The 23609-nt window shown below is 40.4% G+C and overlaps 1 protein-coding gene across 2 annotated transcripts in view; it reads right to left on the reverse strand.

Annotated features, from left to right (window-relative positions):
* thrab (thyroid hormone receptor alpha b) overlaps positions 1-23609 on the reverse strand; it is a 169465-nt gene that overhangs the window by 125526 nt on the left and 20330 nt on the right. For both annotated transcript variants that reach the window (XM_085285221.1, XM_085285222.1), the window contains exon 2: positions 19170-19252. The gene's annotated coding sequence lies outside the window, so the exon portion shown is untranslated. The remainder of the gene's footprint in view (positions 1-19169; positions 19253-23609) is intronic.

The raw sequence follows: 23609 nt of genomic DNA on the forward strand, positions 1-23609 counted from the left end.
AAACAAACAAAACAGTGGATCACATGACCCTTGAAGTCTGACTTTTTTCTGCTGGATAAGCAAAGATCACAATCGCACTGTCTAATATGAAATGTAATTATAACCAAAGAACATTAAAACTTATTTGGACGATGCTAAAACCTAAACGGATGTGTTGTGTTTTTGTTTTTTGACATTTTTGTTGTTTGTTTGTTTTACAGAAAACTTGATTCCACTGATTTTGTACATACTGTAATGATGGCTCAACGCATCAACTGCCACGTTTTACCTGGCTCGGGTATCTCTGCCAGAGACTCAATCCGCGTAGAGTAACTGTACGCTTTCCTTTTGTACACGGAGAACTGTAGATGTGACAGATACTTGATCTGTGATCAAATCTATGGAAACTCTAAGAGATCTGCTCAGAAGACCTGCTGCTTTTGCTCTGTTGGCTAACAAACCAACAGAGCAACATATCAAATGTGAGACATTTCTGGAGAAGATACCCAGAGACAGAATACCTACTGTACAGTCAATGGAGAATATTAAAAGATAATTCAATATAAGCAATAAAAGATAAAGATATGCAGGTGCGGGATAAAGAAGGTCAGGCCAGGAATGTCAACATTTTGATATAAGGTCACGGAACAGATGAAAGAGCTCCCTCTGCACTGTAAAAGGCCTTTTTGTCTCAACTGGTTCACTCAGTCTGACATACTGTTCAAGTTTGCCAATTTACTTTTGCCAGAAGGTTTATGCTCTTTTTCTTTTTGCCTTAGCTAATCACTAACAAGTGATGTTTCCACTCAACCAGGGACAGTACAACAGCACAGAGGACTCAATTTACCGATTATATTTGAAACCAAAAACATATGCCAGTTAGAGACTGATTTCTGTAACGAAACCTACAACAAACTGTACTAGCTCATGGCCAAGACTGTAGTTTAGCCTCGGGGTATGCCCGTTCACACCACACAGTCATTTACTGTAAGAAAAAAAGCCTAAATAGCCTATTGGGGACTATTTTTGTTTTAAACCAGACAAAACTAGTGAGCCGACGGATCTACATGAAGCAATCAGATGAAGAACGCCGTATGAATGAACAAAAAAGTAAACAGCATCAGTGCGCCCAGTGTGGTGGTGAGTGAGAAGAGCTAGCAATACTAGATTATCTAGCATCGCTTGGAGACTTCCAGAGGAGTCAACTGCGTTGTCCTTATTCAGCAATTTTGCACTTTTTTATTTTTTAAGTTTAGTTTATTTTTTACATAGTGCTACGACTGTTGTCGTAATGCTGTCTCATATGTAAATCTGAGTCTGCAGGTGCCTCTCCGTGATTGGTGGATCCAGGGGACGGACCATACAGATTGGCTAATGATCTGGATGACACCACCATGGATGGCCAGTCATTCATCCTCGGCCCTTCCCAACCGGCAGACTTTGTGTTCCCTGTCTAGCCATGTTTGTTTGATACAGGAGCATATAGGAGTGGACTGCCCTTTTGTTTGATTACAGGTTTCTCATGTTTTTGTTAGTTAGGGGGCTAAGTTGCAGTCGTTTGGTTTAATTCTTTTTGAGTAGGCAAGTTTGATTTATCCTTGTGATAGGCTCCTTCTGTTTGTTATTTTGGCATTAGGTCCACCCCACAGTTATAATTCGCTCCTTTTCTTTGTTTTTTTTTAATCCACTCATTGGAAATAAATCACCATCAAACAGTAGTAATTGTGTGATGTGCTGCTGGGGTCGGACGGGGATGGATCACCCTTATGTTATGGTCTGGCCACACCTAGACGGACCATAACACAGAGAGATAAATACGTTAGGCAACACGCCACTGCATTTACAGAAAAAGCTAGTTTTCAATGCCCATCCCTGCTTTACAAGTAAATAATTTACAGAGCAGAGCTTAGTCATTTTCACTCATCAGCTGATAAATGAAAAAAACTAAAGAAGAGATGGAAGAAGTAGAAGAAGAAGTAGGAAGATGACGTCCCCATTCCTGATGCCACCGCTGTGGGCATTGAGCTGACAAACAGAGTTGCTGATTAGACTAGAAATGCTGGCTGCTGTTTAGAGATGTGGAAAGAGGCAAGCCTTGCATACACTGCAAAAAAAAAAAAAAAAAAAATCAGGTCACGCAGGACAACTTCCAATTTAATAATAACTAGGAAAAAAATATGATTCCTGAACCAATCAAGAAAGGTCTGTTACTCATGTTTGGTTTCCAAGAGAGACCACAATAGGCTTGGACTGTTGTAAATGATGACTGTACACTGAATGGCAACAGAAGAGGATGATGAATAGATCAGGACAGCCTCACCAATTGAGAACAGAAACCAGCATAACTTCACTGTAACAAAGAAAGTGTCTTGACAGACAACTTGATGTCCAAAGCCTTTCAAGCCACACACTCTGTTCAAAAAAACAAAAAGAAACACGCCAGTCCGTTACAGCCTACATTTGTTTGATGCCTTTGTGTAAGACTAAATGAATGCATGGCCATTAAAAGCCATGAACGCCACAAGGACAGAGTCCCCATTGAAAATATGGTAATCATAAGCTCAGAGCCGTCTGTCTGTTCCGACTTCATCTTGGCACCTTGGGATTATTTCTGATGTTATTTTTAAATGTTGATGGGAATGCAGTGCCATTCCATGTAGCGCATAAAAGGCATGAAAAATATTAGGTTCTAGTTTTCAATGTGACAACGACAGCTGCCGAGATGTGAGGGAGTTGGCTGTGAAAACGCGAGGCAACACATCCGCTTCGCACATGTGTTCTCTCTCCAGCAGTGAAGCCATCAAACTGAGAATCTAAACCAGACCAAATACAATGGACAACCAAAGACGGATGAACCAGCGAGAGAGTCGAAGCAGGAGGGGGTGAGGTTGGCGCCACAGCCAAACTCTGTAAATCACCGGACTAATGTGCAGCAGGCTTGTCATATGAGCATCTCGCATATGAAGGAAAAAAAACTTGGATAGTGTCTCGAGTAGCTCTATACACGTCCAGTCTCATGTACACAAAACCACATGAAAGAACAAAAAGAGGGCCTCCTTTGTCCACACAGCTTAGCAGATCTTAGTGTTACACCAGTGCAAAAAAATTAAAGGCAGTTAGTTAATCAGCATATAAAAACCAGACAGATGTCCCGTATGGAAGAGAAAAACAAAGTGTAGATGAGTAAATGATTCAAGAGGGTCACGAAGAGGTAAAGGGAAGGAAGAAGGAGAAAGTAACTTTGGGCTCCAGCAGACAACATCTGTAGAATTACTTTCTTCCCACTTGACTTTTGGGGGGAAGCTGTTGCTTTTCCCCCCCTCACAAATAAGAAAAGCAGAGCGGGAATGAGCCCTGGAGAAAAGACACAAAAGTAGAGAGAATCGTTAGATTGCCAATTGCACTTTTTTACTCTTTCTTTAAACACTGAAACAGGTTTTGATGCATGTGATCTCTCCTCGGGTTCATTCTGCAAATTACTGCAGATGAATGGAAGCGACTGCAGGTCAAATGACACCGTTTTAATCCATTAAACTAAAATAAAATACGAGGTTTTAGCAATTTGATTTAAACAAATTAAGTTTTTATTAATGTGATTAAATTCATAAAACTCAATGTGAGCAGTTTCACGTAGGAACTGGGTTTTTTTGCTTTAGCAGTGACTGCAGATAATCAGGTGATGAATTCTGAAAAAATCTTTCATAAGTCTTTCAAATATAAAAGCTGTGTGCTGTCTTTTTGTGTTATATCTATAAACGAAGGCAGATATTTCAACAGACATTCGAGGTCTGGAAATCTCACCCCAAAACAATCCAGATGCATAAACTGCCAAAGGAAAGGTTTGAAAATCTGACTTTGTAGGGACGCTGTCTACCTAAAACAGTCTCTTGATTTCATCGAGCCAGACTGGTGAAATATGTACCCGGCTACCGCTTTAAGATATTCAAACAAATGCACTGGTTTATAAGAAATGTTTCTGCAACAATACAAAACGAAATTCCAAGTAGATCAAGATTAAAGTTTAAAAACCCCACAAACACTAACTACAGACACTAACAAAAAATAATAAAAAAAAAATCTGATTGCTCAATTTGATACACTTTGTGCTTGGGCGTCAATGATACACAGACGCATATAAAATGTTAATCTCTCTGAAATTTTAACTTGGGACTACAAAATCAGCCATCCTTGTAGGAGACTGAGATAGTGTTAGTTAAATGTTAATCTATCCAATAGTGACAAAACAAACTGAAGGGAAAGGAGTGGGAAAATGATGGACAGGGAGGAGTTAAGAGACGGGGGGAAAGGGATGTGACAGGCGGCAAAGTCTTCTTGGGACAGGTTGTCAGTGGCCTGATTGTCAGCCCCCTTTCTGCACACAAATACTCCCTGGGGTCAACATGTGGGGTGGAAGACGAGGAGCGAAGGGGCCCGGGCTGCTGTGGCAGCCTGTACTTAATTTAAGATGTTTGAATCTGCGCCAAAATTCCTGAAGGAACACAGTAAGAGGGGAGCTGGCCAGAAAAACAGGCCCAGAACTGAGGCTTTAAAGAAGAGAAAGAGAGAGGGCGAAGTGTGGTGAATATGAAATGTGTGTTTGAGCTCAGACATGCTAGTGTTGCTATGGTAAAACAGGACTCTGGAAATGAGGGGATGGGAGAATTCCAAATGGGAACACTGGGGGTGCAGTGTGTGCAGGGAGCCAAATGGATATGGTTTGAATGTGCATGCGCGTGCATGTATCGCATGTGTTAACACAAAGGCATAAAGAAAATCTGAAGGAGTGTTATGGAGGCACAGCAGAAGGTAGAAGCAAAGGGGGGGGGGACTAGGGAAGATCAAGGCCAAGGATTCGTGGAAAAGCAAGGCAGGTGAAAGTGAGACTGAACAGATCTGGGATCAATTTTTCAGTGATTGATTGATTGATTGATAATTTATTTCAACATGTGAACAATATACAAGTACATTTAGAAAAGAAATAAGAGAGAAAAAAATACTATACAAATTACATACAAAAAACATTCTGATTAATTTACATGTTGAAAGGGAGTGGGAAGAAGTATACACTTATTTAATCCCACCCCTGTCCCATAAATTATCAGTGAATATTTAGTCAGCTTCCTTACTGATATAATTTGTAATAAAAATAGTGAACAGATTTCTGATATACTATATACTATAATATCACATCATGAATTTTTTGTTTGTTTGTTTTTAAATAGAGACATTCACTTAATTTAAATATTTTCCTTTTCTTTATAGATCGAGAAGATCGTATTTTTATAACTCTTTTTGAACAGTTTTATGTTTGGACATTGCTTTAATTCCATATTCAGTTTGTTCCATAGTTTCACTCCGTGAACAGAAACACAAAAGCCTTTTCTTGTAGTACGTACCTTCATTGTTTTGAAGTTACAAAAACCCCTTAAATTATAACTTCCTTCTTTCAAAAAAAACATACTCTGAATATTACCTGGCAGTTCTTTATTTTTTGCTTTGAATAGAATTTGTGCTGTTTGGAATTTCACTATATCGTCAAGTTTCAATATTTCAGACTGCAAAAATAGTGAGTTTGTATGTTCCCTATAACCTGCATTGTGGATGATTCGAATTGCTTTTTTTTGAAGAGTAAAAAGTGAATGTAATGTGGTTTTATAGTTATTGCCCCAGACCTCTGCACAATAGCTTAAGTATGGTGAAACCAGTGAACAGTAGAGAATATGAAGTGATGTTCTGTCGAATACCTGTTTTGCCTTGTTTAGTACTGCAATGCTTCGTGATACTTTGGAATGAATATATCTTACGTGAGCTCTCCAGTTAAGTTTTTCATCTATTATTACCCCCAGAAATTTATTTTCACTGACTCTTTCAATATCAACACCATTTATTTGAATCTTTGCATTTGTATTTAAACTACTATTTCCAAATAACATCAGTTTAGATTTATTCAAATTTAATGATAATTTGTTTTTATCAAGCCAGAACTTCACTTTACTTATTTCATTAGTCATATCCTCTAATAAATTCTGCAGATCATCACCAGAGCAAAAAATGTTTGTATCGTCTTTTGCAAAACTCGAGAGCAAAAACCTCAATTTGTCTTTGCAACATATTGTTCTGAAAGCATAAAATCCCAACATGATAAGACAACAAAAGAAGGGCCGCGGGTGTGCAAGCCCACAGTTCTCTTTGCATTTCATCTTTTTCTAAGGCTAGGGGAGCCCATCCATGTAAACCATTGTAACCTTTTGGATCAGAGGACAAACAATTGAAAACACCTCCTCCTCTGAGTATGTCGCTCATGGCAGGGATAGGATACCCCTCATCTCTCTTGCTCAGCGACCGGAAACCTTTGCTGTTGTAAAACGCATTTCCTGCCAGTTTCAATGTGTTTAAACTAATTGTAGTCATGACAAATCATCAACTATGACTTGCTCTTTAAAATCATGACGCTTCTATAGATAGAAGGTGTGATATATTACCGACTTGTCCTGTTTCGAGGTGACCATACTGCACTGCAGGGAAATTCCCTCATAACTGTCCTGAAAATGTTTTCGCACATGCACTCCATCCCTGAACTTTTGCAGACATTTCCCGGCAGAGGTGCATGTGAGTTGCTTACCAGTTCCATAGCACACAATCTGTTTGATGCTGGATTGTGCTCATATCAGAGCAGCAGAGTTAATTGCCTGGAGAATTAGGAGCGAGCGAGAGGGCATCATCTTGCCACCCAGGCAGCGCGCCTCCACTAAACCAACTGATGCTAATTAGATGCTCATCAGATGCTCATCAGTCTGGGTGAGGTTTGTTAATCCCCCTCTCAGTTTTGGACAGGACATAATCATCCTTAAATCAAATTACAAATATATATATAAATAAATAAGAAAATTATTTATGTCATTGTTTTGGGTTTCTCCGGGTTTTCCAAGGGTCTGTTTCAGAGCGGGACCACACCAGATTCTTGGGTCAAAGTTAAGGTTTGGCTAAAGATGTTTTACTATCCTCCAATCACCAAATTTTTTTTAAAAAGTTGAAAATGTATTGTCTTAAAAATAAATACTTTCCCATGTTCTTCCTGGCATCTGTGAGTTTAAAACACACCACCAGTTCAAGTAAATGGTGGTTCAGGAAACAGAAACACACTACTTTTAAGATCAGCCTTAATACTTTCATTTTGATTAAACTTACAGTTAGGGGCTGGGTCGAGTGAGCCTGGACTATCCCTGATTTATGCTGCTATAGGCTCAGGATGCTCGGGGGACTTCCCATGCTGCATGGAGCGTTCCTTTTCCACTCACATGCCACTTCAGCGTGTTATTAACTTCTCTCTGTGCCGTCTCTCTGTCTGTTTCTGATGGAGATGTCTTCCTGTTGGAAGTGAGAACTTTCTCTCCGCCGCAGCTCTTTCGTTGAGATTCTTAACTTCTAATATAAACTGTCTTGAGATGACTGTTTGTGGATTGGTAATGCATGGGCGGTGCAGTGTGATGACTGCAGCTACTGTACAAACAACAGAAGCATACAAAGTCAAAGACGAAAAAGGTCCTCCTTTGAAAACAACACATGAAAATGAGGTCCGGTGCAAATGCCAGGTAAGGCTGGCCAACTGTGCTGGTGAAGAATAGTTGAATTGTTCCCCCAGTGAACCTATCTGGCAGACCTCAATGTGGTTTCAGCCTTCACAGTTAACATATATGACTCTGCGTTCCTTCACTAATGAAAATCATAAATACGTCAGGTAATGAAAGCCAAACCCCTACTATAAATATAGACACATCAATTCAAAGTCAATACTGAGAATACTTGTGCTTTTAATATTGCTCACGGTTATATAATCTACCGTAGTGTTGGTTTAAGCCCAGTCTGGTGTTCCTTAAGCTCCTGTCTGAGTGTTTAAACAGTAACCGGCTTGGTGAGTCTATTTCACACCGTGCCCCCTTTTTTCTTACTCTTTATCAGCACCTTCTATTTATAGCCCCTTTACTGCAGCAGAGCAGCTCAGTACAGTACGTTCCATAAAACATAGGCTTCTGACCACATAAGTATGCATAGTGTATGCCTCTGCAGTTGTCTCTCCGCGTATGGACAACACTGGCGTTATCTAAACAGGAGGAGACACGCACAATGAACTCACACAGCCTTGGGAGTCCACACATGGGCAGTGATGAACACAATGAGACGCATTCAGAGACACGGCGCAAGAAGACGCAAACACAAATAGGGTTACGAACAGACAGGGAGGCATATATAAAGAGTCAACTACAGCAATTGATACAAATGTGGGCACACACACTGGGAGGTACAGTCACACAGATCAGACACAGATTAAAATCCCTGACAGGTGAAGTTAGTAACAGTGATCACTTAGTCACAGTTAAGTGTTCTGCACTTAGGGGGTCTTTCATCCATGTTATGAAACAACCCACCACCCATCTTATGGTAAAGGCACTCCCTAAGCAGCACAGTGTGTCCCACCATCCTGCAAGAAGTGCCCAGTAATGGCTCAAGAGCCATGTTAACGAGTCTAAGACACTTTAGCCTAACCCCACCAGGCTTTGTGTGTAATAACTAAGACTGATCAGTATATACTCAGGCTCACATTAGGGCTACATTTATTCACACTAAGAAGCACTGCTATAGCTGCTACTGTGCACTTTGTTGGGTAAACTTCTTACAAATGAATTTAATAACTTTGAGAAATGGACAGCTGGATGAAAACAGGGAGCAGACTCTTTCTGGTGCACCCCACAGAGCTGATCATTTCTTCGGATTTCACCGTAGACTCCACAGACAACCCATGCTGCAAAGTGAGCTGCTTACTGCGTTTGTACAATCCCATAATCCAGCATCCTCACAACAAATCCGAGGAAAATCTCAATCAGCTAATAGTTCAAAAGTTGACTCACTGTGAGATTTGTCTCCAGTCGCTTCTCTTTTCTGTTCTGCTTGAGAGTAAAACTTCTTTTATCCCAAATCTTTTACCCCCAAATTATCAGTCGCCTATTCTACTTGTAGCAATATCCAAATGGAAACTCATACACACAGATTATCATCTAGGGTGAGGTGGGGTCACACGAATATAATCAACTTAATCAATCTCAATAGCCTAGCAACGAAAAAAACAATGAAATATGAGCCATACTGATTTTTTTATACAACATTCTGCATTTAAACTTTAGTTATTATTAATCTGTAGCGCTCTCGTCTTTTACCCCGTCTTTCTCCCCTCACATCGCAGCAGATAACTGCCCCTCCCTAAACCTGATTCTGCTTGAGGTTTTCTTCCTGCTAAAAGGGAGTTTTTCCTTCCCCCTTTTGCCAAGTGCTTGCTCACAGGGGGTCATCTGATTGTTCGAGTTTCCTCTGTATTATTGTAGCGTTTGTTGGCTGTGGCTGTTGTTGTGATTTGGTGCATTATAAATAAAAAAAAGCTTAAAGATTCTCAAATATTTGGTGGAAAAAGAAGCGTGTGCACTGCAGGCCTATCTGACTAACGGACAAGTGCTGAACAAAGTTTCTGACAGCACCTGCACACACAAACACATCCACACAGAAGAAGTTTGTCAAACCACATTGGCAGAATTACAGCTAAACTAACCCTGACAGACTTGGATTAGGTACTTTGCCAAACGGCACATGGGCAATTGATATAATGGAGATAACTCATCAGCTGCCAGCTTAGCGAGACATCAAACAATAAAAAAAAATGGCAACCGTTATAACAGCTAGCTTTAAGACAAAGCAAAGCAGAGGCTTTAAAGTGAGAGAAAATAAGACTTGTAATATAATCTGAAACCATACGTTTGGGCTTATACCTTCTCTGTTGCTGTCATCAAGTTGCCAAAAAATTAAAGCATATACCCAGTTAATGTTCAACCAAGCAATAAGTTAAAAAAATTGTGTCAATATTATTCACTTTACTTCACAATCTGCTCTCCTATAGGTCTCCTTCCAGTGGTGGAGGGAAAATGTCCCAATATGTCTTTTAGTAGTGATGGCATGTTGAGCTGAGTCTGCTCAGATTCTAGAATTGTATCTTTAATGAGAAAGTGGAGGACTCGGGTCAATGACCTGGAACTCATCCAAATACAGTACAAAAGGTGCACCAGTACCTTCCTGCATCCATCTCCTCACTATGTGCTTGAAAGCTTAACCTCCTAGGACCTGGCGTCCACATATGTGGAGATCACATTTTGGGTTACTTAGACCAAAATACTCAATTTTGCTCTAAAAGGGCCTGATATCCACTTACGAGGACAGCATACTGCTACTGTTCTATCAAAATTTTAAATGAATATCCTCATATGTGGCTCTCATTTTTCTTAGAAACTAAAATTAGGTAAAAATAAATAAATCTGCTAATTCTTTGTTTTTACATTTATCAGGCCCCAATCAGCCCAAATATCAAAGAGAAATTAAAAATGCATGCCGTGGAAGAGTTCGGGTCTTAGGAGGTTAAGAAATACATTTGAATATACTCGACGTATTTGAGCACACATTCGCCTGTGTGCGCGGGGGAGGTGGTGTTTGTGCGTGCATTCATATCTGCAAACAAAGTTCTGAAGCTGGACTCAATTTCCTCCTTAGTCTGTCTTTAATAAACTCTCATACACATGTATGGCTGAAACTCAAGCCAAACAAAGTGTAGAGCTAACAGATGGGACACAATGATGTCCACTGTACGTGAGACCTTTAAATGTCTTCTCTCTTCTCCGCCTTTGCCGGAGTTCACTTTGTTTGTGTGGCAAAGGAGTAGGAAGGGAAGACTGGAATATTTGTGGCCCGACAACAAAAGCGCTGGAATGCCTTTTTCTCAACTGGTTAACGCTGCCCACCGGTCACAGGCCACTTCTTTCCTCTTCCCCTTCCTCAAGTCTCTTTCCAACGTCTCTGTCAGTTTTTTTTAATCGTTCCTTCTTCTCTCTGTCTCTTTACATCATTACAAATATATAACAAATATATATATGGGCAGATGGCACAAACTGCATTTAACATCAACACTGTGCACTAACGCTCCACCACCACTACCACATGCTGTGATAAACACTCAGTATAGAAAAATATAAGCCAGCGTGTTCTTGCATGTACTCCCTCAGAGCTTATGCAACAAAATGACCTACTTTCTATCCAATCAACATTTAATGTACAGTGCTTCTTATCCATGCTGAAGGCGTATTCATTAAACTTGTAAAGCAGCAGTAGCTCAGATGTTTTGGTCCTTAGCTTGAGGTGAAAGACATCACAAGGTATATGTTACCTTTATCTATAGTCCCATATAGCTGAACCGTGACAGCGAGACCAAACACAGGCAGGGCAACGTTAGCCAGAGAAGCAAAATGATCTGTCTGGTGTGGCTGAGCGTGTTTTCTGGCACCACAGGGACAGGCTGGACTGTATACTACATATATAACATGGCGGGGGGGCCAAAATGTTTGGGCAGGATCTTGTGCCTGCTGCACCTGTTACGTGACTCAACTGACACCACTTTCGGAAACATTAACAAGTGGGGAGGGGGCAGTGATTTTTTTAAGGGAAAAGAACTAAATCCACCCATTTAATAAACATGAGGGAAATGTGAACTGGGGTTTGGTGCTTAATGGAGTATAAAGTATTCATAAAACAGCCATTAAATCAAATGTGTGCAATTACTTGAAACTATTAATTTCATTTTACCTTCATTTAAACAAGCGGTGACAACTTGTTTTAGTTCTTTCATAGGGAAACAGATGCAGCAATTTCAACAAGCTTAAAAGTCAACATTTGGCATGACTACATTTAATCTTCATCAAAGCTTAAACTCTCTTAAGCAAGATTTCTTGTCATTTGTTTAAATAGTCTTCAGGTATAGTTTTCCAGGCTTCTCGAAGGGCTTTCAAAGTTCTTCTTTGGAACTTTGGGTCTTCGTTAGCAGCTTTTGATCCCTCTAAATACAAACTGCTTCAAATATTGCACAATGACAGTTTATAATTCAATTGATTTTGACAAGATCTCCAACAAAACTTGCTGAAATTCTGCCCCAAACCAAGACAAAGCCTCCATCGTGTTTTACAGACGGCTGTAGACGTTGTATTTCTTTCCTGGACTTTCTCTGTGCATATTATTGATGATTTGATCCAAAAAATTTCAGATTTGATTTAATCACCCTATAAGACCTGTTTTCACCTGTTTCAGTTCAGTTATTAAGTAATTTTGTTCCAAATTTCCTTCCAATTCAGAGATGTGACTTTCGATGAGGTTTCGTTCAACAGCAGGTGGATCAACTGAAGGACTAGATGCATCTTTCCTGTTTCTTAGGGACATGCCTTTTAGCTACTGTTCATCTGCTGTAGATATTTTGAGGCCTTTTACACCTTCTGTTATCTTCCACATATCCAGGTTTGTCAAAAAAACAAAAACATCCCAGCCAATGTCCAAAAGAAATCTTTGAAAGACTTTCAAAAATCCTAGAAAACTATTGTTCAAGACCACTTAAAAAATTACAAGAGGGTCTGGCTCCTTGGAAACAAAACATAAAGAAAAGGGGGGTGGCTCAAGATTTTTACAAAGTAGACAAATTAGAGTAATTAATGACTTTTATTAGTGGAGTAGTTCTGGCCCCCTCGGCTGGTTTTTGACACGTGACAGACTGTTTACACATAATGCTATTTTGGAAAAAGCTGCACGACCATGTTCGTTATTTTGAGTGTGCAAAACCTCAGGACTCCACTAACCTGTCTGTTATATGGATGCATTAAAATGTCAACATTTAAAGAAACTTGTATTCCTGTCAGATTTGCTGCCGCTGCGGTGTATGGAAACACAAGCTCCCCGTGAAACCTGTGAACTTAGAAAAATGTTTCCAGCTTGGGTTGCTAAAAGAACTGCCTCATTGTTACTTTGAAACTAGATAGCAGTCGATACAATCAGATCTGTTTCACACCAGGAAGTACAGTTGGCTGTCTGACAGGAGCTGTTGCAGCCTGGTGAAGACTTAGTGTTGCAGTATGTGATCTGAATGGAACAACGGCATGTGGCTGCAATCATGGCTTACAAAGTGGGAGGAATATAAAAGAGAAGTCAGTTCTGTAGCCGATTAAAGTGCACTGCCTGTGCAGTGAGCTGCTGCCTATTTTACATGAATCTAACGTCATTTTTTTCAATGACAGTGTGACACGATAGCAAAACAAGTCAATGTAAACATGTTTGAGGAGTCCCTCAAAAGCATTTGCAAATGAAGTTTTGGTTCATTTATTGTTAAAATGTTGAGATTGTGCAGGACTTAAAGCTACAGAATTGAATCTATTTTTGGCTTTCTTCTTCTGATGCAGCTTTTATTCCCCCCGAAGAAAATGTTAAAACAATTATGATATGAGATCCAGATTTTCATTTTGCGATAGCTGGTCGATTAAAACAAGCTATCAGAACTGTGGATTGTGTTTAGCTCTGCTTTGTTTCGTACCGTGCAACCTCAGGCTAGCACCTCTGCACTTTTACATTTCTATTGTTTTGAATTTTAAATCAGAGGTTAAAGCAACTGTGTCATTACAGACACATTTGGATATCAGAAACCGCTGCTCTGCTGGGATTTTCCCACACAACCATCCCTACCCAGTACGCAGCGGTTCTATGGGCAAAAACGCCTCGTTAATGCCAGAGTTCAGAGGACTGCTTCAAGGTGATAAGCAACAGCACCATAATTAGGCAATAATCAGATGCTCGTCTGCATACCTCAGTTGCAGAAGAGCGTCTGCTCATTTGAGTTACTGCTGCATCTCTAAAGACACCTCAAGGTGACAGCAAGGCAACAGTAACTCAAATAGCCACTCATTACAGCCAAGATATGCAGGATACGCCCAAAATGTTGAAACAGATGGGCTACAGCACCAGTAGACCACACCGACTGCCACGCCTGTCAGCTGAGGAAACTGAGTCACTAAATCTCAATCATACAGAGCACCTTTAGGATGTAGTCAAACAGGAGATTTACATTACAGACCTGCAGGAAATGTGACATGCTGTCATGTCGATACGGCCCAAAATCTCTCAGGACTGTTGAATCTATGCCATGAGGAATTAAGGGCAAAACGGGCTCACACTCAATACTAAGTATAGTATACCTAATGAAATGGCTAGTGAGTGTATGTGAACAAGGCTCTCCCTCTCTCGTCACTTCTTTCTCCCCGTGCTGCTCGAAGTGGGAAATATACTCCCGGTGTGTCTTTCGTCTGGTCTGTTTATTTTGCGTTTGGGCCACACAGCAAGTATTTCAGAGGGTGAGCGAGTGCATCTCGGTGAGTGCAGGCTTCTCTGGACTTTAACTTTTAACTAGAGCACCTTCATATATGAAGATTAAAAGTCTAGCACTGAAGTGGGGCCAACAAACAAAGGACAGGATGGTGCTGAGTACTATTTCCTTCCCTGTTGTGCCATTGTGCCAGTTATCTTCAATGTCTACAACAAAGCAGTACAAATCATGTAATGAAAAGAATGCAGTTGAAAGACAATCTAAACAGGCTGTGTTGGTAAAATATATTTAATATATATTTCACGTTATCTTTTTTTCTGTGCAGCACCAATAAACTACAGTTCAAATACAAACGCGGCCCTCAGGGGTAGCTACGTTACACCACAAAACCTTTCTAATCTTTACCAATTGCGGTTTGCACTTTTCCGCTTTGACCCCAAGCAGAGCTCGCCTTTAATACAGATGTTGGCGTGATCACAAAGAAATGAATGAAATAAGTATCAGGAGACCTGCAAAAGAGGAACATTTTGTGCTTTGCAGAAAAGAGGCAAAAACCACTTCCTGTGAGTGAATGAGAGAGCCGTCCTAAAAACCACACAGTTTCATAAAAATACCACACACGCTACCTCGATAATGCTGCAGCCTAACATTATAGCTGCCCCTTGTTTACAACACAATAAACCCATACGCTGGAAAGCAAAGAGCACTTGCGCTGCACAAAAAGAAAGAAAGAAAAAAAAAACACAATAAGATAACAGTGTCATGTCTCTACTGCTTCACTGACACCCAGCCATGTTTCCAGCCAAAACGCAGGTAAACCCGCACCTGGTATTAGTCAGTGTCATTATTCAGTTATTGTTTCCATTGTTCCTGGAAATATCAAATGAAACCCTTGCTTCCTTGCAGAATAAAACTGCACTAAATTGACGCTACTCTATTCTGTCCAATCGTCCTAGAGTCTCGAGGCAGGTTATTAAGTTACTTTATTGATCACCAATGTGGAGGGGGAAAAAAGCTCATTCAAATGTCACAGAAAAGGAGACAGCATTAATACAGAGACAGCCTGAACGCTCATCTGTCTGACTGAAATGGTTTCAGTTTAAATGTCACTGTGTCTCTCTTCTACGCAGCTTTGACTGTCATACAGTTTACGTCTTCCCGTTAGTGGCAGCAAAGGCCTGAATGGCCATCTGACGAATTCAATTCAATCAAAGTGAAACTGCTGCTTGGTACGCGAGTTGTCCAAAAGCGAACGCTGGGATTACCCAGGGAGGTGGTGAGTCAAACTGTCAAAGAAAAAAAGCAATTCAGCCACTGGCTTTCAGCCCACTCACACTTTGCCTATCCTGCTTTACACATCCCCAGGTACATCCTGTCTGCAGATAAGCAAAGCTCACAGATTATCTTTGCGTGAATCGGAATGCGTCCCATTTGTTTTATCAGCGACTGTGAGCTTGTGGATGCTCATTTGATTATGCTTGCTCTTGTTTATGATTGTAGCTGTGAATGCATTCCCAGGTGGATGTGTGTGTGCGTCTGTTTGCAAGTGTGTGCCAGAGCGAGAAGGTGATTCCCCTGACGGGCACGACAGATGGGGAGGGAGTGGATCTGCTCGTTCTCTCTGCCACCTGAGAGCCACGAGGGTATACAGAGGCGATGCCCGACGCTCAATCCGCTGACAGAGATTGCTTTGTTTTGATTTAGTCGCTCGGCGCAGCACAACAGAAAAGTCAATTGACTATAATTAGAAAAGGATTATATTGTGGTTTCTGGTTTAATAGCAATTAGCAAACTACAAAACACTCAGACGCCAAGCGTTTCATTTTTAGTCAGTACTACAATTCATAAACTGCGGTAGGCTCTGTCAACTACAGATATTTATCTTGCTGTTACAGAGTTTATCTGTGTGTTATGGGTAATCTGTGTTCTCACACAGCCAGCAAACCTGACCATTTGAGTCAAGAACTTTTATTCAAGTTTATGTCAGAAGGCAGGCCCATTTTAGAAAGGGTTTTTTTATGTATCTAAAATGCACTTGATATGTTTGCACTGATACCTACTATAATGTGAGTCACGTCATCATTCTGTTTCTAATCAAAATGCAATTGAAATACATAATCTCAGTACCACACCTAAATATCAGTTCCACCCTTTTTAGTCAGAAGTAATGACGCAGAAGTAATAACGCCCTATATTTGACACATTTTAAGCTATTAGAAAGATTTCTAACCATTTCTTCCAAGTAGAGGAGTTTGAGCATCTCTGGATCTTGCTCACAAGTGAGGCAAGACTTGAGCAGTAGATTGACACGACACAACAATAACGCAGACTGTGTATCAGTCTGTTGCGGTGAAGAGCAGGAAGGCAAAGCTGCAGATTTACCAGATGATCTGCGTTCCTATCCTCACCTACTCTTGAGAAAGCTCATTTCTGCTGTGATCTCATTCTATTAGTCTGTACCTAAAGGGTGTCTAGGCTCTGCCTGAGAGACAGAGGAAAGAGCTTAGTCATTCAAGAGGGCCTCAGAGAGCCACTATTTGAAGGTGGTTCAGGCACCTAACCAGGTGTCTTCTAGGTGAGGTATTTTAGGCGTTTCTGCTACTGGGTATCTCTGCCTGGACTATTGCCCCTTATAAAACAGATGACGGCAGATCATGGATAGTTGGATGAATGGATGGATGGATTGATTGTTACAAAAACTACTATTTCTGTCACTAAAACAAATTTTAAAGTGTGATGCAGGCTAATGGACTCAGCTTTGAGTACAATAAAATCCAACCGAAAATGACCATTTTATGTCCTATTCACTATGTAACTATACCTTTAAAAACTAGTAGGAGGTGGGGTAACTTTCCCACTGTATGTAGTAAATTCAAACAATGTGATATCAAAAAGAGGAAGAACTTCAAAGCAACTAACAATACACACAGAATTAGAGAACTATAGAAATGGGGAAGCAGCAGTTGACAACTTTCTAATAATTATGATGCTAGTTAGCTCTTTGACGTAGCCAGATGCTATCACACAACTTTTACATTTTTTGGGTACAAAGGAAACAAAAGTGTTCAGATCAATGTAAGTGTGTAGGAGTGCTCCCACACTAAACAATCAACAACGTGGCATCGTAGCAATGTGCAGTTAGGTTTCAAAAGAGAAGCACATCCATCTGTGGCACCCACCATCATACAGTCAAACCTGGATGATTCAGCTATATAGATAGTACAATCTCCAAAAATATTCAAACTTCTCCTACTTTTCCCTACCTTATTTAAAATTTCATTCAGCATTTTTTAACAATTTTAATTCAATGCGTTCAGCTGCTGTAGATGATTGGACCCTGAATTTCTCTGCTTCATATCTACCCTTTATCTACAGTATGAATGCTTTTATACAGTGCAGAGGAGCATGTTCCTGCCATTATCCCAAATGTCAAAATGAAATTTGGCTCTGCAAAGTGATGACAGTAATCAGCCAAAGTAAGTAAAGATATAGATCCATGCGTCAGTGCCCAAAGCCGCCCTCCGATTGTGACCGACTGAGTTATAAATCCTCAGAAAAACAATGGACCTAATAACACCATATCGGTTCCACATGTCAGAGTCTCTATGTTAATCTCTGATTTATATCAAATCTGTAATTCAAGCTTGTCAACTTCAAGTTCTGACCTGGGACCACCTGCATTTGGAGAATTAGCTAAAGAAATAAAAGCTTGGAAATGTCAGCAGCCTCCAGCTCTCATTCTAATGCATTTATTTAATCAACGTTAGATATGCGGTTACTCTCACTTTCCGATTGTAGACACAGGCTGTTTAACATTTATTAGGTTGCAGCTCAAAGCTTGATTGTTTCCTACTCCTCAGCCAACAGAAGTCATTACATATGAATCTTTCACTTTTACTTCTTCTGTATCAGACTCAAAACCTGATTAGGATTCAGCAGACTTCTTCCAATTACTCCATCAACCAGGGTGGTGTTAGACAGTGAGAACATGCATAAAGCAAGAAAGAGATCATCAGTCATCAGGAACGCCGCTTTGAATCAAAGACACGACTCGTCAATGAGGCACAGCATGTTAACATGTAGCAGTTATGATAAAAGGCAAAAATCCAACACGGTGCAAGACACCACTCTTGGGGAAAATCGTTGACTGTTGCAATTTCAGGAATGTAAACTGTCAGACGATACGCTGACCCGCTGCCAGCAGACAAAAAAGAAAAGCTGGCCCAGAAAATGTGTTGCAGAACAAGGTTAATTCCACCATGTCCACATTTACTGTCTTGTCAAGACTGAGTGATTCCTCAACTCTCCACAACCCTACAGGGATGTTGCACCAGTTGAGAATGTGTTTGCATAGCACGCATAATGCACTGCCCAAACACACTGTTATTGTTCTCAAAGTGTAGTTTCCTTCATTTGCCACACTGAAAAAGCTGCATACACAGGAAACAGCATATGTAAGAATCATTAAGCACATGCAAAATGCAAAACTATCTAGCATGCGATTTCCTTTGTAAATGAAGTCTGGAGCTTGTTCATACAACACATGTGACCCTTGAGGTGCTTAGGTGGCAAATAGAATCAGGTTTGCTAACATAGCTCGTCTGGAAAGATGAGGAAACGCTCTGGATAGATTATTTTTGATCGTTTTCCAATGTTCTGGACATTCTTGACAGGTGGAAACCATGGGAACCTGACAAACATGTCAGTGCCAGTCAATAAGTGTACAGTTCATATGTACTATATATACAGAAGTCTCCCGTAAAACAACCATAAAAAAACCCCATCAACTCTGTACCTGTGGAAATGAGACACTGTGTTCCAGTGGAAAAGTAACACCAACCACCAACCAGGCTTTTCACTGTCAATATATCACAGTACCATCACACTAACAGATCCCATTGACGAAGTCTGACAGTTAATACAAGCCGCCAGCGTTGTACACAAAGCCATGCAAACTTTTTCTTACCTTGGTTGTCAGCTGCCTTCACTTCAGTGCCCTTTCTTTAGATTTGAATACAGCTTTTATCCCAACACAGGTCTTCGCAGACTCTGCAATCAGAAGAGACAATCTGTGATTCTTCGTGTCTTTGCCAACAAAAGCAAAACATTCACCAGGCCAAAAGTTCCAGGGAGTGAAAAGGCTTTCAGAGGAATCCTGTGAGCCAAATCCTACAGATAGCCACAACTCAAGCACAAGCAAATCCACATGGCCACTGAAGCATGCATGTACTGCTAAGTCAGGGATGACATGGGAGGAGTCTGGGAGTTCAAGAGAGGAAAATCCCCAAAGGAGGCGCAAGGTTTTCTTGTCTATCAAAACCAATTTTAGATCTTCATGTGACCAGCTTACCACTAAAAACCTTAGCAGTCTAATCCTTCAACCAAATGAATTGTCTAATTCGAGGCTTTGGTCAAAGGCATCAAAACGCCGTTATAGCATGAATGTTGCCGAACTTTCAAAGGGGCAGGTATATGGAGTATACAGCTCTCCAGTACACTATGCAGATATTCGCTTTACTGTCTGCTTGGCTTCATTACACTTTGTACAAAAAGACCTTTCAATATTAACACCTATTACTGTACATAAACGAAAGACCCCAGGCAATATTAACAGACATCTCGGCCAAGTTAAATATTTTAATCAGTTGCATTAGAAAAACTGAATAATTACCACTCATGCTTCAACACATACTATCAAGGTACTTGCACACTCATGGCGATGCTGATGAACGCCAAGTAAAAAGCAAGCTGAGAGAGAGCATTCACGCTAGGCATACCTGCACTTTTTCTAAAGGCTATAAGCATAATAGAGCTGGTCTTTATATATGACCACTAAAGTAAATTATATTTAACATTGAGTTGTTTTATTCTGAACAGGCCCTTTATATCAGATCAACTGAAGTGATCTGGTAGAAGCAAATTAAATAATGTTTTGTGTGTGTTTGTGTTTCGGACAACACTAACTCAGTCTGATAAAAATGCCAACTCAAAATGGCTCGATTTTATTTAGCTTATTTTTTGATCGTGAAAAAGGGGGATTGAAATGATTAATTAATACATACAGGCAGTGAATGCAAGAGTATGGGACGAACAACCACAGATAATTGAGCCTCGCAATAGCTCAGCTAGGCATGCCAGTAAATTTATGCTCACAATAGTTTCACGCACGCTCTAATCATGTATAGCCATGGCCTACCTCTCCCCATAGGCGATGCGTACAACTGTGCTGACCTCTGTATCCTCGCTCTGCATGACTTCATGCTTTCAGCTATTTAACTCCCTCCAACTCTCCAGCCTCCCACTCTATTAGCATTTAATTGTATATAAACTGCAAAAATGTTTAACACATGCCCATGTTCATAAGATGCTGTATCTCACACCCTGTGGGAGGTGGGGGGTGCAGAGGTTGGTGCCCACATTAATGTGTACTGTGTGAAAATAGAAACAAGCACAAAAAAAGTCTGTTTTACAGCATCACATGAGCGGGGCTACAGGCTAAGATGAATGCATGTGAGTTTCTGAAATTGAAGACAATAGTTCAACCAGAATGTAGTCAGAAAATATGCCAATGACATGGCAAGTTTCACAACTCCTACAAGAAGGCAAAAGGTTGGGCCTTCCTGGGGATTTATGCACAACTACATGTAGGGTCGACACAGCCCGCTACTATTGTCAATGAGCTGTCCGGTACTGTCAGTTCCTCTTGTTTGATTTCCAGCCAGAAAATATCAGTCATCCTCTTTTTACAAGGATGCAGGATATGTTATAGGCTCTGCAAAGATTCACCTCAGAAATCTAAATCTGGTGGATTGTACAGCAACATTGATCCTGTGTGAGTTTGAAGTCTTCTTGTCATTGTTTTAATGGCGCCGAACCAACGCATTGCCTTTTTCCTACTGTTCTTCCAATAACGATGTCCTTTTTTAATGACTATTCTGTTCTGATGACATGTTCAAAGTTGGCGTGTCATATCTTTTGTCTTTCCAGTGACGTTGATGGCTTGATTTCTTCCAAGATTGATTTGTTGGTCCTTCTGGTGGCTGTCTATGGTTTTAATAAAATCCTTCTACAGCACCACGTACAATTTGTCGACTGTCCTGTTTTCCCCAGGAAAACTTTCCCCAACTATAGGTCCCCATGGAGAAAAAAAAAGTGAAAATCAATGTTTTCATCGGCTAAGAAATGTCCTTAGATTTGAAGACCTTATCCAATGAGTTCGTCGTTGCCTTGCCCACTGCGATTCTCCTTTGACTTCCAAGGTAAATGAGGCCTCAGAATCATCATTGATCACAGCAAAAAGTTAAAAATAAGTAAGTATAATAGTAGTAACAATAATCTGAATACAGCTAATGTCAACAGTGCAAAACATCAGGATCCTTTTTAAGGACGCTACTGTTACGTACACACAAATACGTTCACATGCTTATATGTCAAGAGAATAACAAAGTCCAGAAAACAGATGCCTCCCGAGCGTAGTTAACAATGTGACATGTAAAGAAATACGTTCAAAGCTCTGACTGAGATATCCACACACAACTGAACACACTTGGTATCTTTACATCATAATCTTCTGTTTGGCATACTAGATATATTTCCATAGCTTGTATCATTATCTGATGACTTTCAGTCGCAGACGCACATCACCGCTGACACTTTTCCTCTTGACCTGACAGGCAGCACACATAAAATCATATCTTGCACTGAAAAGATAATGATGAAGTTATTCATTAAAAGACAGCTTGTTGGCGGCACAATCAACGGGAATGAGAAACAGAAATGGTGGCCTTTGGGTGTTAGATGTTGTCTCACAGCTGTTGCTGCTTCACAAATTAAAATATAAAGATATGCAGAGGCTACGTGGATTGATTATTCTCATTTTCATTTTATGCTGGGAACACGGTGACAGCTAATAACTTAAAAGGTACTTTTGGCTACACTTTTTTCCCCCAAAGGGTCGCTACAGCAGATGGATCTGGGTGTTTTCCTTATTGTCCAGGTTTGTGATGCAACCCACCCCCAATCTATCAGGGCTTGGGAACAGCATTAGTGTCTCCTTCCAGTGGTAGCCAATAAAATAATGGACCTAAAAACTTACACAAGACCTCACCACACCTAATCTCAGTGAACTAATTTCAGAAGCAGTTTGTTAGTGCTACCTAATGCTTGTAAAGCAGGGAGGTCTATTAAAAGGCCTTTAATTTTTAACAGAATGAACCAGAGAGGCCAAGCCTTACTACTCATGGACTGATCAAACGAAGAAAAAAAAGGATTGTACCATCATCCAATCACGCACAACTTCACACCGGATCTCTTCGATAAATTAGCTCTAAGTTGAAGAAATGTACGTTTCTGCAACCAATACTCTTCATTTGATAAGAGTGATCGAGTTTGGCAGCCATGCATTTGATTGTTCAGTTAACCCATATGCTAACCCAGCTCTTAGGACTTGGGGAGGGATAAATATGCATCCTCACAGGTGGCAGAGAGAAGAGGTAAACCTGACAGGAAACCTACATTATAAAATCTATTTAAAAGAGAAATAAGTTGGTGTTTGTAGTTAATGATACTTTATTTTGTGCCGTACACTAGTGCTGGTATGCAAGAAGGGTCCAGACGTACCAAGCTTTAACTTATTAACAACGTTAGCAGTCATTGCAGCAAACTCTTCAGCGGCGCTTTCCTCCCCATGCGACATTTTCCATAATGCACCGTGCTGAGCTCACCAAAAATCATAAAGGATCAATCAGACTCCAAAACAGACTTAAAGCAATGAGCTGCGTTCAGGATCAACATGTTAAACATATTAGAGAATTAACAGCTATTTTTAGAGTTTTTATTAGAGTGTAGACTGGAAATCAGGGAGAGGGTAGGGGGCACACACACTGTAACCTTTACCATATAGTCAACTGCTGAACCAGGTGAGCTACACCAGCACCCTGCTAAGCTATAGCTTGATGTAAATCAAAATGTAAACGTTATTCACGCACTTGTAGGCTCATCCAACCAAGATCTCACTCTGTGAGTCTCGTTCCCTTACAAGTTCTCTTGCTACATGTAAGGAGACAGCACCTCTCCAGATTTTTGTTTTGCTATATGAAAACCCGGTGCTTTATTCTGAAAGAGTTGGAACACAAAAAGAAGATGCTATTCGGAAAGAAAATCCACAGAGCTTGAAGCTCATTGGATAACGCCTAAGTGCTAAACAAAACAAAGGACTTACATGGAGTAACGCATACTAGGAAGGCTTTATTGCACTGGAGTATTAGACAGCTCATTTCTTTATCAGCATTGATTAATCTATTTTGATAGCCAACAACCGGCTTTAGCAGTTGCACCTTTATTGCACTACTATTGTTGTGGTGTTTAAACACGGGCATAAAAATATCACCCGAGCCAAACATCATTA

The sequence above is a fragment of the Mchenga conophoros genome, linkage group LG8, assembly GCF_057382185.1.
Source record: "Mchenga conophoros isolate Kocher_MC1m ecotype Shallow Benthic linkage group LG8, M_conophoros_male_GT1.1, whole genome shotgun sequence".
Taxonomy (NCBI): Eukaryota; Metazoa; Chordata; class Actinopteri; order Cichliformes; family Cichlidae; genus Mchenga; species Mchenga conophoros.